Here is an 18,804-nt window from a genome sequence, read left to right as displayed (position 1 = left end):
TGGCTGCCAGGCATGACAAAACCTCCAAGGAATGACAGGCGAGCTCAAGCCACTCTTCCATTTTTAAACACTAAAATGCAAAAGGATCCAAACCCCCACTTGATGGCATTGATATTGAGCTAGAGATACTCCTTCACCATCCTCTCCGTTCGTTCAATATGTGTTAGACTTGTACACTGTTCTGCTGGTGCATGGGCTAGTTTAAAAGATGTGTGAAATGACCCACAGAAATTGCTTCTGCTGTTTACACTGCTGTTGCTAATGTTTTTGTGCTGACAACTTGACGTTCCCAGGTTTGGAAGTCGAGAACTGCGATGCAAACTGTGTGTCTCAATGCTGTCTTGGGAAAAATCACTCTTAAGATTGCCTACAAGCGTGTTTCGATACTCCAGCATGCACACGTCCCTTTCCAGGGGTGAATCATATGGCAAAATTTACTCTTGCACTGATGATCTAACAGAGAGGCAACTCATCAGTTAGCACTAATTCTAATCCTAACAATATGTCCATCATGTTGCAGATAGTGGAGCAAGAAGGTGCTTGTGTGTCGGGTGCTTCCATGAAATTCCAGTACATGGGTGTTGGTGGCAGTGTAAAACTCAAGCTTGCTTCCTCCTTCCCCTTCCAGCAACCACAGACAACAGAGAGGGGACCATTATCCACTTTATCTCCTAACTGTTGCATGCCCATCACCTCTTTCTCCTCATCCGTCTCTATTTGTTGCTCAGCTCCTGCACCTTCAGTAACAGTTTGTCTGGTACCAAGAGCCCCACCTTGATTGCTGTAATCCACCCTCCCATGGCACTCGCCTGTGTGTTGACAGTCAGGAACTTAAAGATATTGTTATCCTTTCTGCATCCTCCTCTGCTTCCTCCTCTTCCTCTGGGTCCACCTCCTGAGATAGGGGTAAGTGGAGTGTTCCAACATTTAGAAGACTGAAATAATGATGCTGATGATGGTATAGTCAGTGCTAACCATCATAGTAACCATTTCAAAACTGTGCAGAAGGGTGCAGAGGTCCTTCATCTGTACACACTTCACAAGAGAGATTTGCACCACGTTCATATTGCGTTGGCCCAGGCTATGCAAAATGACATACTGCACCAGGGCTCGTCATTGCTGCCACAATCACTGCACCATGAATAGAGTGCAATTCTACCTTGTCAGCACATCCATACCAATCGGTAGGCTGATAGACCTCTGTAGCGATGCAAGTCGATGACCCTCGGGGTGTGAATGGTGAAAGTAAGCAAACAGCGACTGTGCTTTCTGCAGCAGTGCATCCAGGCTGCAATAGTGGTGAAGAAATTGCTGTACCACCAGGTTGAGGACGTGAGCTTTGCAAGGCATGTGTATAATAATAATAATAATAATCTTTATTTACATAATGTGTAAGGTTGTCCTGGTGTAGGGCCGCCACCAGGTTTGCACCGTTATCACACATGGCCTCCGCTGGCTCCAGGTTCACTGGAGACAGCCATTGCTCAAACTCAGCCTGGATAGCTGTCTACAACTTTTAAGCTGTGTGACTGCAATCTCCAAGGCATATTAATTTAATCACTGCCTAACTGCGGTTAGCTCTGGCTGCACAGTACAGAGTTGGGGAGGGAATTCTCTCTGCACTTTTGGAAAGCCTGTCTCATTAAGGGAGAGTTAAAGGATGCAGGTGGAGGCTCTAGAGAAGGTGTAAGAGGCAGAAGCAATGGAGGAAGTGTTAGATACAGAGGTTTGTCCCTCAAGCCTTGTGGAGCAGCCCCTTGTCCACCTGCCCCCACAGCCACCAGAGTCACCCAGTGCCCAGTCAGCAAAATGTAACGCCTCTGGCCTTTCTTGTTCATCCAAGTGTCAGCGGTGAAATGCACCCACTCAGACATACATTTTTTCAAGGAACGGGAGATGCTGTCTGTGACATGCTGGTGTAGTGCAGGCAAAGCTTTCTTAGAGAAGTATTGACCACTGAGCAACTGGTACTGGGGGATGGTCATCAGCTTTTTGGAAGTCATCTGTATCCACCAGGTGGAAAGACAGCATTTCCGTGGTCAACAAATTGGAGATAGTGAAGTTCAAGCTCTCAGCTTTGGCATGTATAGGAGGAAACATTCTTTTACGTGACCACAACTGTAGGACCGAGGTCTGGCTGCTGTGCTGATGGAAGATGGAGTATGGTGAACACGACAAACTGCTGAATTATGAGTGAGGTGGATAGAGAAAGATGTGGTTTGCTCGGTGTCTGAGATCGGTCAAAAACAGCAAGCATGTCCACTGCCGTAACAGCTGATGAGCTCTCCCTCACACCATAAACAAGTGGAGGTTCTGGGGCCGTAGACCTATGTGAGAACACTTGCCAAGGTGATGAAGAAGGCAGAAGCAGCAAATGAGATTGATAGGCTGTCGGTAATTGGCAAGGACTGCTAGGCCGCATTTTAGTGCAGTGAGATTCTCAGACTAATGCATGTCAATTAGGCATGTGAAAGTTCATGCTTGCATGTAGTGGTCAAATCATTGACATTTTTGCCTCTACTGAGTTGTTTTTAACAAAATTGGCAGATAGCATGAGTTGGGTCATCCTTTGTTGTCTCAGAATAGCCCCAGGCTAGGCAACCTTTGCAGCCCCTGCGAACTAAAGACTTGTGGCTGCTTCTGGCCACAGCCAGAGTTGTGCCTGAGGATGCAGTGCTTGTCGTGGTTGCATCACTTTGTGTCTGCAGTGCAGCCTCCTCATCTTCCTCCTCTACCCCCTCTGCTGAGCTACTGAGCTGCATGTCTCTGGGTTCACACCAAGTTGGATCTACAACCTCAGAATCCTCCCTGTTCTTCCACTCCTTGCCCTGAGAGTCACCCTCCTCTTCTTCCTGCCCTGACAGCACAGTACACAGTCCACATGCACCTCAGGTATGTCTCATCAGGATCACCTCCACCTGGAAGTGACGAGGGTCTGGATTCTGCTCGAACCCTACTTCATCCAGCCCCGAGTTGAAGTGAAAAAAATTTTGGCCATCGGTGCAGATATTTTTCTGCTCTTGAGTCTGTGAATCTTTGGAGCAGAACTGTGATGCCCATGGTATAGAATGTGTGAACAGTAGTGTTGAGCGATACCATCCGATATTCAGAAATATCGGATCGGATTGGATCGGCCCGATACACAGGAAGTATCGGGTATCGCCGATTCCGATACCGGAAGTCCCATTCAAGTCAATGGGACAGAAATATCGGAATTAAAAAAAACCCTTTCTTGCCTTGTACGTCCTGTTCGGGAGGGGGGAAGAGTGTGGGCGGTGCGTTGGCGGACACTGTGCGTGTCTGTGTGTGTGGGCGGGGTCTGTGCTGACTGTCGGGGGCCTGTGCCGGCTGCCGGTGGTCTGTACGGGCCTCTCGGGGGTCTGTACGGGCCTCTCGGGGGTCTGTACAGGCCTGTCGGGGGCCTGTGCCGGCTGCCAGTGGTCTGTACGGGCCTCTCGGGGGGCCTGTGCCAGCTGTCGGTGGTCTGTGCCGGCTGCCGGGGGCCTGTGCCGGCAGCCGGTGGTCTGTACAGGCCTCTCGGGGGCCTGTGTCGGCTGTCGGTGGTCTGTGCCGGCTGCCGGGAGCCTGTGCCGGTTGCCGGTGGTCTGTGCGGGCCTGCCGGGGGTCTTGTGTGTGTGCAGGCATCGTCCGATGGGACTACAAGTCCCACCGGGCGATGCCTGCTACACTGACAGTGATTGATACATTAGCCAATGATGGGACAGTAGTAGTCCCATCATCCGGCTAATGTGTTGAATGTAAAAAAAAACCAAAACATACTACATACATACTACTTATATAATACATTCATACTACATACTACATACATGCTACATATATACTACATTCATACAACATACATACATACTACATACATGCTACATACTGTATATACTACATTCATACAGCATACATACAGTGCATACTACATACTACATACATGCTACATATATACTACATTCATACAACATACATACATACTACATACATGCTACATATATACTACATTCATTCAACATACATACATACATACTACATACATACTGCATATATACTACATTCATACAACATACATACTACATACATGCTACATATATACTACATTCATACAACATATATACATAGTACATACATACTACATACATACAACATGCTATAGACATACAACATACATACATACACACTACATACTGCATACATACTACATACAAACTGCATACAATACATTCATACAATACATACATATAGACATACAGTACATATAACATAGAGTACATACTCACCATCACTTGTCACTTTGATCCCCGAAGCCAGTGTCATCTGTGGAAAAATATGAAAATAACAAACAAACAATATACTCCCTGATCCGCAGAAATCCACGCGTGTCCCGGCAAACGGCACAGACCACCGACAGCCGGCACAGTCCCCCGAGAGGCCCGTACAGACCACCGGCAGCCGGCACAGGCCCCCGACAGGCCTGTACAGACCCCCGAGAGGCCCGTACAGACCACCGGCAGCCGGCACAGGCCCCCGAGAGGCCCGTACAGACCCCCCACAGTCGGCACAGACCGCGCATCATGATGCGCACAGACCGCGCATCATGATGACATCATTTCAACAGCCAATCACAGCCACAACAGTGGCTCATTGCATTATGGGGACTTCCGATTCCGATTCCGGTATCCGATATTGAAAAAATATTTGCAGTATCGGAATGCTCAACACTAGTGAACAGTTTTACAGACTCGCCAATCTTTGGTTCCTCACAGTCAGTTAGTTGTGACGTGAGGGGAAACAAAGGTAGTTGGGGTTCCATATCTTAAGACTGCACTGTGTGTGTGATGTTAAAATGGAGGAACAGGAGGAAGGCCACTTGATGCAGTACTTGCACATGCGGTTATCTTTGGATAGGACGAGCCGGTGTTTGTTTGCTTTATCCCACTCATGTTGGATGTAAACTTCCCCTCTTTAACCCATTTAACCCCTTAACGTCCCATCATTGGACGTCTCCCCTACTTTGATGAGGGCTCTGACGGTGAACCCGCATCAAAGCCTGGACATGTCAGCTGTTTGGAACAGCTGTCATGTGCCCGCAATAGGCGTAGGTGGAATCACAATTCACCTGCACCTATTAACTAGCTAAATGCCACTGTCAAATGCTGACAGTAGCATTTAACCGGCGCTTCCGGCCGCACGTGATCGGGGGTCAGCTCATAGCAATGCAGTAATTCTGCTACGTATAGGCGATCTGCTCATCGCCTATATGTAGCAGAGCCAATCAAGTATGGGAGCTTCTAGCCTCCCATGGAGGCTATTGAAGCATGCTAAAATTTAAAAAAATGTTTTAAAAAATATGAAAAAAATTAAAAAATAAAAGTTTAAATCACCCCCCCTTTTGCCCCACTCAAAATAAAACAAATAAAAAAAAAAATCACACATGCACATATTAGGTATCGCCGCATTCAGAATCGTCCAATCTATCAATGAAAAAAGGATTAACCTAATCACTAAACTGCGTAGAAAAAAATTAAAAACCCCAGAATTAAGCTTTTTGGTCGCTGTGACATTGCGTTAAAATGCAATAACGGGCAATCAAAAGAACGTATCTGCATAAAAGTGGCATCATTAAAAACATCAGCTCGGCAAGCAAAAAATAAGTCCTAACCCAACCCCAGATCACGAAAAATGGAGATGCTACAGGTGTCGGAAAATGGCGCTTTTTTTTTTTTTTTTTTTTTTTACAAGGTTTGGATTTTTTTTTTCACCACTTAGATAAAAAAGAACCTAGACATGTTTGGCATCTATGAACTCGTAATGACCTGGAGAATCATAATGGCAGGCCACTTTTAGCATTTAGTGAACCTAGCAAAAAAGTCAAGCAAAAAACTAGTGTGGGATTGCACTCTTTTTTACAATTTCACCGCACTTGGAATTTTTTTCCCGTTTTGTAGTACACGACATGGTAAAACCAATGGTGTCATTCAAAAGTACAACTCGTCCCACAAAAAACAAGCCCTCGCATGGCCATATTGATGGAAAAATAAAAAAATTATGGCTGTGGAAAGAAGGGGAGGCAAAAATGAAAATGCAAAACCAAAAATACCCCTTGTAATTAAGGGGTTAAACCAGCTGTTATACAACTATAGGTCCAGACCTGTCTCCTGACACTAAATTAACAATCAGCTTTTATTTGCTGATACAGTGTGTCTTGTCCACAGAATTTGCACAAAAGATTTATATGCTGAAATGTGGACTGATGTCTGGGCAACACAATTAGCTTAAAGGATATAGATGCTGAAATGTGGACTGGTGGCGAGACCACACAATTAGCACAAAGGATTGATATGCTGGAAGGTCGATTTGACACAGGATCCTATCTATCTGAACTAGCTTACAATAAACCGCCTGGCTAACTATCTGACTACTTGCAGCAGCAGTATCCTCACTACGCGGTTACACTGACAAAATGGCACCAAAGCCACATGTCCGCTTTTCATATGGATAGGGACAGTCAATGAGATAAACCCTTTAAGTACATAAAGTGGAATATCTCCTATAAAAAAATGAATCAAGTTAAACAGGTTTTTTTTGTATAGCGCACTCGTGTTAAATGCAAAAGAACAATGGATAAACAATAATTTAAAACAAAAAAACAATGCGAGGGAAAAGTAGAAAAACCTAAGGCTTGCTGTGACACTGCTATTGGCACCCTTTTGCAATAAATTAGCATGGAAACACAGTTTGATTCGCCTGTGGTAAATCACAAATGAAAATCACCTGTGATTAATTGGCAGTGCCCATGTGATATAAATTAGCCAATGGATGATGACTTCAGTGTTTTAAAAAGCCACATGGTAGGCTCTGTTCCATTGTCACAATTGTGAAGACAAGGTAGCTGCCTTAGGACATCAGAACTACCATTATTAGCAAACACCAGACTTCCAAAGGGTATAAGGCCATCTCCAAATACCTTGATATCACAGTTTCAACAGTGCACAATGTTACTAAGAAGTTTGCCATGCATGTAACCATCAAGAGCCTTCTTGGACATGGAGGAAAAGGAAAACTGAGAAAAGATGTCTTTGAAGGTTAGTGTGAATGGTGGAAAAATATCATGTCAAACATCCCAAAACCTGAAGGCCAACCTGAACCAGTCTGGGGTCATGATTTCAACAAGTACCATACACCGCACACTAAATCAAGAAGAGCTTTATGGGCATAGGCCAAGGAAAAAAGCATTGCTGAAGAAAAGACATAAAAAGAAGCAAATGATTTTTGCCAAAGAGTACCTTGACAAACTACAATCCTTCTGGGAATATGTTCTGTAGACAGATGAAACAAAAATAGAGCTTTTTGGCAATGCAAAGCAACAGTTTGTTTGCAGACAGCGCATTGAAGCTTATAAGGTAAAGGACACCTTACCAACAGTTAAGCATGGTGGAGGATCCATAATGTTGTGGGGTTGCTTTGCTGCATCTGGTACTGGAGGCATTGACTGTATCACAGGAATGAAATCAGAGAATTATCAAGAGATTTTAGAGCGAAATGTCCTACGCAGTGTAAGAAAACTTGATTTGAGTTGAATATCATGGGCCTTCCAGCAAGACAATGACCAAAAGCATACATCCAAAAGTACACCGGAGGGGTTGAAAAGAAAATATGGATTGTTTTAAAATGGCCAACAATGAGTCCAGACCTCAATCCATTGAAAATATTTGGGGTGAGAGGAAATCTGCCACTGGGAAAAAGAACCCTGCAAACACTCAAAAGATTGAACAAACTGCAAAGGAAGAGTGGAAGAAAATACCAGCTGACAAGTGTAAGAAGCTTATAGATGACTACAAGAAACATTGGAAGCTGTCATCAATGCCAAAAGGCGTGCAGCCAAGCATTAATTAGTGGCGCCTTTATTGCTGCACATGCTGTTTATTCTGTTTATTCTTTGAAATTGCAACATGTAAGTTGAAAAACAATGAAAAGCAATGTTTTATTGATGTATTACTTTGGACCACTAATTAAAAAATCCTGGAACATTTCCATTTATTTCTGAAGATATTGTACAGTCTAGAAATAAAATTAAGGGGTGCCAATAATGGTCTCCTATCAAACACATATATTGGTTGTCACTGGTCGACAATTGCAAAGAGAGCAGCCAGCAGCGGATCTTGATGATTTGCCCAAGTCTATTCAGTGTGGCAGAATATTCCTCAGACAACCATTAATAATCTCATTGATAGCAGCCAAGGTGTGTAAGTGTGGGGATTTCTGTGAGTGGTGCTCATACTCAATGCTTAAAAAATTGTGATGTTTTAAAAATTTTGCTTCCATTTTACCATTTGCATATCATGAACATGTCTGTCCATCCTGTGAATTTTATAATACCACAACTTTTCCCTCTTGGTGTTACAATTTCAATGTTGAGAATTTTGCATATTAAATATATATAGAATTTTGTAAAACTTTTACTTCTTACAGCCCTTTGGGAACTGGAATATGCGATAACGGCCATAACAACACGTCATCTTGCAATCACATCGAGGAGCCCCCTCTATCGGTCTAATCACTTTAAAAAATGAAGACAGAGGCAGCACGTCAAAACACATCAAACCATTGATTACCCATGCATCGTTTCAGCTGTATTAGCCTTTTTCAAGAAAAATTATTGATTGATCTGTTTTGAAGTGTTGAAGTTCTGTGGAATACTGCCTCCACTTTTCTCTGATTTGTCAACAGGAGCAGTGGACTGGGTTTTTGAGATTGCGCCAATATTTTTTGTCAATTTTGCCGGTTGCATCGAAAAATTTCAATTGTATAGATTAACCCTCTTCAACCCTCAAGCCTGTTTTCACCTTCATGACCAGGCCAAGTTTTACAATTCTGACCAGTGTCAATTTATGAGGTAATAAGTGTGGAACTCATCAATGGATCCTGGTGATTCTGAGATTGTTTTTTCATGACATGTTGTACTTCATGATAGTGGTAACATTTATTTGATATAACTTGCGTTTATTTTGGAAAAAGACAGAAATTTGGAAAAAATGTAAAAAATGTTGAATTTTTCAAACTTTTAATTTTATGCCCTTAAATCAGAGTGGTGTTACGCAAAATTGTTAATAAATAACATTTCCCACGTGTCTACTTTACATCAGCGCATTTTTTTTTTGTTAGGAAGTTATAAAGGTTAAAACTTGACCAGCGATTTCTCATTTTTCCAACTAGGGTAAATTTACAAAAGCATTTTTTTTTCAAGGAAACCTGTCAGAAGGATTGTGCATAGGAACCTACAGATATTGTCAAGTTGGCGCTGTTATAATGATTGAAATGATAACTTGGTTGATTAAATCTTGTGGCTGTTGTTTAATCTTTATTTTCAGTTTTGAGTTAATGATATGCTCGTGCTCCGGGGCGGCCTGTGGGGGTCTTCATGTGGTGTTCTGCTTAGGTATTCATCAGTATGGCTTCTGACAGGTCACTGATCCCTCACTGACCTGCCCCCTAGTTTACATATTGAATATTATATGTATTGAAAAAAAAGTCACCTTCAGCAGGCAGGCGATGGCAGCGACGCTTGCGCTGCAGCATGGTCGCATTTATGTTGTGCATTTAATTATTTTATTTGCTGGTATAAATAAATTCAGAAAAAAATTCTGTCCCAAAATGGCGCCACCCATCCCTAGGCAGTAGCATCTATCGGCAATCTGATAGATGCTACTGCGCAGGCGCCAGCGGCACCATCTTGCTAGAGAAAAAAAATGATCTGCATCCGATAGATGCCATTGCGCAGGAGCTGACGGCGCCATCATCGTGGAGGCAATTTTTTCATACGCCATCAGTATGAATACCTAATTAGAGCACCACATAAAACCCCCCTTCCACATGCCCACCCCGGAGCACAAGCATATCATTAACTCAAAACTGAGAATAAAGATTAAACAACAACTACAAGACGGATTTCATCGACCAAGTTATAATTTAAATCAATATAATGGCGCCAACCTGACACAGAAAATGTCAAAAATTCTAAAAACTGCACCCCTCAAGGTGCTCAAAACCAAATTCAAGAAGTTTATTAACCCTTTAGGTGCTTCACGGGAATTTTTGTTCAATTTCTCCTGAGTATGCTGATACCCAATATGTGGAGGAAAGCTACTGTTTTGGCGCACAGAAGGGCTTGGAAGGGAAGGAGCGTCTTTTGACTTTTTGAATGAAAAATTTGCTGGAATTATTATCGGACACCATGTCGCATTTGGAGAGCCCCCGATATGCCTAAACAGTGGAAACCCCCCACGAGTTACACCATTTTGTAAACTAGACCCCTCAAGGAATGTATGTATCTAGATTTGTGGTGGGCATCTTTAACCCCCCAAGTGCTTTACAGAAGTTTATACTTGAAAAAAGATGAAGTGTCTAAATCTGCACTGCTGAAGAATCCAGGATACCGATGGCGTCTTTAAAAGTTTTATTCAAGACAGGTTTAAAAGTCAACACATTTCAAATTCATTTCAGACTCCTTCCTCAGGACACAAACAGTATACTGCATACATGGTTTGTGTCCTGAGGAAGAAGTCAGGAATTACTTTGAAACGCGGTGACTTTTAAACCTGTTGACTTTGCAACACGTTGACTTTTAAACCTGTTTTGAATAAAACTTTTAAAGAAGCCATCGGTATCTTCAGTAGCGCAGATTTAGGCGCTTAACCATTTTTCTAGTACAGTCATATGTTAAAGTTTGGGCACCCCAATTAATGTTAACCTTTTTTCTTTATAACAATTTTAGTTTTTGCAACAGCTATTTCAGTTTCATATATCTAATAACTGAAGGACTCAGTTATATTTCTGGATTCAAATGAGGTTTATTGTACTAACAGAAAATGTGCAATCTGCATTTTAACAAAATTTGACCGGTGCAAAAGTATGGGCACCCTTATCATTTTCTTGATTTGAACACTCCTAACTACTTTTTACGGACTTCCTGAAGCACTAAATTGGTTTTGTAACCTCATTGAGCTTTGAACTTCATAGCCAGGTGTATCAAATCATGAGAAAAGGTATTTAAGGTGGCCACTTGCTAGTAGTTCTCCTATTTGATTCTCCTATGAAGAGTGGCATCATGGGCTCCTCAAAACAACTTTCAAATTATCTGAAAACAAAGATTATTCAACATAGCTTTTCAGGGGAAGGATACAAAAAGTTGTCTCAGAGATTTAACCTGTCAGTTTCCACTGTGAGGAACATAGTAAGGAAATGGAAGAACACAGGTACAGTTCTTGTTAAACCCAGAAGTGGCAGGCCAAGAAAAATATCAGAAAGGCAGAGAAGAAGAATGGTGAGAACAGTCAAGGACAATCCACAGACCACCTCCAAAGACCTGCAGCATCATCTTGCTGCAGATGGTGTCACTGTGCATCGGTCAACAATACAGCGCACTTTGCACAAGGAGAAGCTGTATGGGAGAGTGATGCAAAAGAAGCCGTTTCTGCAAGCACGCCACAAACAGAGTCGCCTGAGGTATGCAAAAGCACATTTGGACAAGCCAGTTACATTTTGGAAGAAGGTCCTGTGGACTGATGAAACAAAGATTGAGTTGTTTGGTCATACAAAACGGCATTATGCATGGAGGCTAAAAAACACAGCATTCCAAGAAAAACACTTGCTACCCACAGTAAAATTTGGTGGAGGTTCCATCATGCTTTGGGGCTGTGTGGCCAATGCCGGCACTGGGAATCTTGTTAAAGTTGAGGGTCGCATGGATTCAACTCAGTATCAGTAGATTCTTGACAATAATGTGCAAGAATCAGTGACGAAGTTGAAGTTACGCAGGGGATGGATATTTAAGCAAGACAATGATCCAAAACACCGCACAAATCTACTCAGGCATTCATGCAGAGGAACAATTACAATGTTCTGGAATGGCCATCCCAGTCCCCAGACCTGAATATCATTGAACATCTGTGGGATGATTTGAAGCGGGCTATCCATGCTCGGCGACCATCAAACTTAACTGAACTGGAATTGTTTTGTAAACAGGAATGGTCACAAATACCTTCATCCAGGATCCAGGAACTCATTAATAGCTACAGGAAGTGACTAGAGGCTGTTATTTTTGCAAAAGGAGGATCTACGAAATATTAATGTCACTTTTATGTTGAGGTGCCCATACTTTTGCACCGGTCAAATTTTGTTAAAATGCAGTTTGCACATTTTCTGTTAGTACAATAAACCTCATTTGAATCCAGAAATATCCATCAGTCCATCAGTTATTAGATATATGAAACTGAAATAGCTGTTGCAAAAACCAAAATTGTTATTAAGAAAAAAGGTTAACATTAATAGGGGTGCCAAAACTTTAACATATGACTGTATATCACTTTGGTCTGCTGACCCATGTCCTGCTGTAGCTGATTCATGTGTGTAATATGTTGCTAATGTGCTACTTTATCAGGTGAGTTTAAACCCCTGTTTTAATTCTACCTTGTTTCCAGTTAAAACCCTATGGCGCTTGTTGGCGCCTCAGTTTCTATGGTATCACAGAAGATCATAACATAGAGCGTAACAATAAAAAAAAATCAATTTTTTTTCCACAAAAATGTTTTTAGCCCCAACTTTTCTATTTTCTCAAGGGTAACAAGAGAAAATGTAACCCAAAATTTGTTGTGCAATTTCTCCTAAGTACTCAGATACCCAATATGTGGGGGTAAACTACTGTTTGGGTGTACGGCAGGGCTCAGAAAAGGAGTGACGTTTTAGAAAGCAAACACTGATAGAATGTCCTGCGGGTGTCATTTTTTCCCACAAAAATGTTTTAGCCCGAAAAGTTTTCATTTTCACAAGGATAGCAGGAAAAAATGGACCCCAAAATTGTTGTGCAATTTCTACTGAGTATGCTGATACTCCATATGTGGTCAAAAATCACAGTGCTTTAAGGTTATATTGCAAAGCAATAGTGGAGTTCAGATTTTGCTGGAATGGTTTGTAGGTGCCATGCCACGTCACTTTGGCAGAGGTGATAGAACAGCTGAACCCCCTATAAGTGACCTCATTTCACAAATTACACCTCTTAATGAATTCATACAGTTGTGCAGTGATCATATTGACACCACAGATGGGTCACTGAATTTTATACCATTGGGCAATGGAAAAAAATAATTACATTTTTACAACCAAAATGTTTTATTCCCAGATTTTACATTTTCAAACTGTGAAATGGGTAAAAATGGCACCAAAATTTGTCCCACAATTTCTGCTGAATGTGGAAATACCCCGTATGTGATTATTCAGTACTGCTTTAATGTACAGTGAGATTCTGGAAGGATGAAGCTCTATTTGCCTCCTGGAGCTCAGATTTTTCTAGCATAGTTTGCAGACTCCATATACAGAGCCCCTAAGTGCCAGAAGATCAGAATCCCCTCTCAATTTACCCCATTTTGGAAATGATATACAGGTATAGTGACGATTTTGACTCCATGAGGGCTTTCCAGAAACAAGCAGCAATGAATGTTGCTGAGTGAAAATTGCAAACTGTTGTTGTAGTGACCAGTATGTTGCAGTGACCAGTACGTTGTAGTGATCAGTACATTGTAGTACCCATACATTATGACCAGCTCATGCTTCTGGAGACACACACTCATACTGTAAATTAGGTGATCTCACAGAAATGCCAAATGCAGTTTAGGCACGCTGGGGCTTAGAAGGGAGAAGGGCATTTGTGTTTGTGAGAACAAAATTTGCTGGGTTTCTTTTGGGGAGTGAGAAGACATTTAGCTTTTCTAGAGCCTTTGTACTACCGGCTATGTAGAAGCCCTCTATATTTCCATTGACAGATGACGGACCTGAGTGTTGGCTTTCTTGTAAATTGATTTGAAGCTTTTGTTAGGAACATTTTACATAATGTTTGGGATCACATTTATCCTGCGCTATACACTGACTACTTACATCGGGGTTTCCATCTAAATCTCTGAGTGATGTGACTCAGATGAAACCCCCGAGTGATCCATTTACAATAATGAGGTAGCAGAGTTACTCTGAACTCCGTATGGCCTCTGTTCAGTGCTGTCCTACTTTTCAGAGGTGTACAAAACTGTGTCCGACATCACTTTCATGCCTAAAATGACGTACACCACAGGCCAAATGGCATCCACAGTGCTTCCATCTGCCTCATTATAAAGAATTTTCCATCTGGGGTTTAGTCTAAATCACATATTTCAGGGATTTACAAGGTCAATAAGCACCTAGCGACCTGGACATATGGACAGGGCCGGCGTTATGGGCAGGCAGACCAGGCAGCTGCCTAGGGCCCCCGCTCCTCCAGGGGCCCCCAGCCAGCGGCACATCACACAGCCGCTATGGGGCCCTTGTCAGGCAGGGGGGCCCGCCTGCCCCCAGCGCCGACTCCCGCCACCGCCACATTGAAGGAGGCAGTGATGGAGGAGAGAGCGTCAGCTGACGCTCCCTCTCCCATCATTCCCCGCTCTGCCTCTGACACAGCGGGAGCGCAATGACGTCTTCGCGCTCTCACTGTGTGCCAGACAGAGCAGGAGGAGACAGGAGCAGCCAGCAGTGTGGGCACAAGGAGAAGGTAAGGAGTGTTTTTTTTTTTTTTTTTAAATCAGTGTGAGTACTGGACTGTGGGGTCATGCTGGGGGGGGCTATATACCATGCTGGGCTGTGTTATACCATGCTGGGGGGGCTACATACCATGCTGGGCTGTGTTATACCATGCTGGGGGGGGCTACATACCATGCTGGGCTTTATTATACCATTCTGGGGGGGCATATACCATGCTGGGCTTTATTATACCATTCTGGGGGGGTCATATACCATGCTGGGCTGTATTATACCATGCTGGGGGGCTATATACCATGCTCGGCTGTATCATACCATTTTGGGGGGGGCCTGTATTATACCATGCTGGGGGGCTATATACCATGCTGGGCTGTATTACACCATTCTAGGGGGGCTATATACCATGCTGGGGGGCTATATACCATGCTGGGCTGTATTACACCATTCTGGGGGGACTATATACCATGTTGGGCTGTATTATACCATGCTCGGCTGTATCATACCATGCTGGGGGGGCTATATACAATGCTGGGCTGTATAATACTGTGCTGGGCTGTGTTATACCATTTTGGGGGGCTATATACCATGCTGGGCTGTATTATACCATGCTGGGGGGGCTATATACCATGCTGGGCTGTATTGTACCATACTGGGCTGTATTATTAAATTCTGGGGGGCTATATACCATGCTGGGGGGGCTATATACCATGCTGGGCTGTATTATACCATGCTGGGGGGCTATATACTATGATGGGCTGTATTATACCATTCGGGGGGCTATATACCATGCTGGGCTGTATTAGACCATGATGGAATGTATTATACCATTCTGGGGGGGCTATATACCATGCTGGTCTGTTATACCATGCTGGTCTGTATTATACCATGCTGGGCTGTATTATACCATTCTGGGCTGTATTATACAGCCCACCATGGTACACAGCCCAGCATGGTATACAGCCTGTATACCATGGTGGGCTGTATTATACCATGGGGGGCTGTATACCATGCTATGCTGTATACCATGGTGGGCTGTATACCATGTGGTGCTGGGCTATATACTATCGGACTGTGTTATATACCATGGGGGGTACATTTTACATCATATTCTATAGGGGGAGGCTGTGTTATATAATATGGGGGGCTACATTATATTCTATGGGGAGGTGGGCTGTATTATATTCTATTTGGGGCTACATTATATTCTATGGGGGAGCTGTATTATATTTATTATATTTGATGGGGGGCTGCATTATACTATGAGGAGGGCTACATTGTATTCTATGGAGGGGCTACTTTATACTATATAAGGGGCTGCATTATTTCCTATGAGGTGTTTGCCATATATTCTATGGAAGGGCTGCATTATACTATATGGAGGACTATGGGGCACATTATATTATATGGAGGACTATGGGGTGTAAACTGTAGATGTGCTGCTGATAACATGATACTGTATGGTGATCTGTTAGGGTGTGTGCAGATTAGTCTGCAGCTTTTTCTGCAGAGAATCCATATCTCTTGGCAGAAACCACAAGGTAAAACACATGCATTTTTCCTGCGGATTCCTAGCATGTGTACAGCGGATTTGATGCAGGTTCTAGTGCGGTTTGGCAGTGTGGTTGAGAGGGAGAGATTGATTTGTATGTCCCGGAACGTACACTGCAGCTGCGGTTCCGCAAAAAAAGAAGTAACATGTTGCGGAAAATAAACCGCAACAAATCTGTGCAGAATTTTCCACAGTATGTGCACGGCGGATTTGGCTTTCCATAGGTTTACATGGTACTTTCTTTTTGGACTTTTTTTTAGCATTTTTTCAGGCGGGTTCCAGGCAGAATCCAGCTGAAAAAAGACTTGGTGTGCACAAATAATACCCTAAGGTGCACTACATTTCTTGGGAGGTGTAAGCCTGTTAAGAATTGTGTGGATCTTTGATCTGTTCCCAGGGCTGGAGTTAGGGTCAGGCAAACCAGTCAGCCGTTTAGGGTCCCCGCTCCTCCAAGGTCCCCCAGCCAGTGGCCTGCGGCTAATAGCGGCACATAGCCGCTATGGGACCCCTGAGAAAGAGGGGCATGGTGCCATGCCACCCCCACTTCTGCGCATTTTGCTTTCAACTTATTGGCATCATAAATGCCGATACAGCTGAAAGCAGTGATGGAGGAGAGAGTGTCATGTGATGCTCTCTCTCCCATCACTCCCCGTCTGCTTCTGACTCAGCAGTGTGTGCCAGCAGTGGAGCTGATGATACGCTCTGCAGAAGCCAGAACAGAGGTAAGTATTGTGTGTGTGAGGCCGGTTACACATTTGCGCTTTATAGCGCAGCGACGGCCTGCGCACGGCCGCCGCTAAACCCCGCCCCCTGCCGGCTCCCTGCCTGCCCCATCCGGTCATCGCCGCCTACTAGCGCACATGGGCGCTTGCGATCTGCGCACCCTATCTTTAGCATAGGGTGCGCAGATTGTGCGCTGGCCGTGCGCTAGCAGGATTTTGCCGTGCGCTGCGCACTTTTGAAGGTGCGCCCGTGTGCGCCGAACGCAGCATGTTGCATTTCAGAGCGCACGGCGCACCTTCAAAAGTGCGCAGCGCACGGCAAAATCCTGCTAGCACACGGCCAGCACACGATCTGCGCACCCTATGCTAAAGATAGGGTGTGCAGATCGCAAGCGCCCATGTGCGCTAGTAGGCGGCGATGACCGGATGGGGCGGGCAGGGAGCCGGCAGGGGGCGAGGCTTAGCGGCGGCCGTGCGCAGGCCGTCGCTGTGCTATAAAGCGCAAATGTGAAACTGGCCTGAGAGAGTGTGTGTATGCATTATAGTGTGTATGCATTATAGTGTGTGTCTGCTGCACGATGCTGTGTGTGGTGGAACTGCACTACACTGTGTAGGGGGCTGCATTAGACTGTGTGTGTGTAGTGAGGCTGCACTGTACTGTGTGTGTGGGCTGCACTATATTGTGTGTGTGTGGGGACTGCACTATACTGTGTGTGGGAGGGCTGCATTATACTGTGTGTGGTGGGGCTGCATTATACTGTGTGTGTGGGGCTGCATTACACTGTGTGTTGGCGGATGCACTACACTGTGTGTGCGTGGGGGGCTGCACTATACTGTGTGTGTTTGTGGGGGGGCTGAATTATACTGTGTGGGGGCCTGCATTATACAGTGTGTGTATGGCTGCATTATACTCTGAGGGGGCTGAATTATACTATGAGGGGGCTGCTTTATACTCTGGGGCTGCATTATACTCTGAGAGAGCTGCATTATTCTCTGAGGGGGCTGCATTATATTCTAAGAGGGACTACATTATACTCTATGAGGGGGGCTGCAGTATACTCTGAGGGGGGCTGCATTATACTCTATCAAGGACCATGGGGAGTGCATTTTACTATATGTACTATATGAAACCTGAATTATACTATATTGAGGACTATCGTTCTTACTTAGCCAGAATAAGGGTAGGTGCACACGGTCAGTAAACGCTGAGGTTGGACGCTGCGCACTTGTGCAGCGTCCAGATGTTACAGCATAGTGGATGGGATTTCAAGAAATCCCATGCCCACTATGCGCGCCCAGATGCCCCAGCTCACCCACATACGGTTTGTCTCTCCAAACCACAGCATGTCTAGTAATCTTGCGGTGACGTGAGTCTCCGCAAGATAAATGTCCCCCATCCAATGTATTGGATGCGGTGCATCTGCACGGTTCAATGAACACATGTGGATTCATCTGCATTCAAAAGCAGACAGCGCTGCGGACATGTGCTGCGTCCAAAGCGCTGCCAATTACTGAACGTGTGCACATACCTTAAGGAGGTCAGGAAACAAGCGTCAAATGACTTCAATATTGTGGATCACGCTCGTTTAGCGGCGTGAAATTAGTGCTTGTAAATACAACAGAAAAGTTGGGTGATGGTACAATATGTGAGCATTTGGGGCCCCACTTTTAACTTTTTCCCAGGGCCCCCTATCTGTTCCTGTGCTAGAAAGATTTATAATGTAATATACGGAGATTTTTTTTGTCTTGATGTTGTAAATTTGTCAGCATCGGCCACACTTCTTATTGCTAAACCCCAACCTCTTTTTAGAAAAGTGTTAGGTGGCACAAAATGGCAAAAAGTAGCAAAAGTTTTACACTGATCATCATTGTACAAATTTTGCCAACATTTCACTAGCATAAATCAAATGATAACTTCCCCGAGAGTCTCTCTTTAATTGTCTGTAGTATGTGATCACTGTTTTTTATCTT

The sequence above is a fragment of the Dendrobates tinctorius genome, unplaced genomic scaffold, assembly GCF_039654945.1.
Source record: "Dendrobates tinctorius isolate UK_male_01 unplaced genomic scaffold, ASM3965494v1 ptg000075l, whole genome shotgun sequence".
Taxonomy (NCBI): Eukaryota; Metazoa; Chordata; class Amphibia; order Anura; family Dendrobatidae; genus Dendrobates; species Dendrobates tinctorius.
This window is presented reverse-complemented; position numbering follows the sequence as displayed.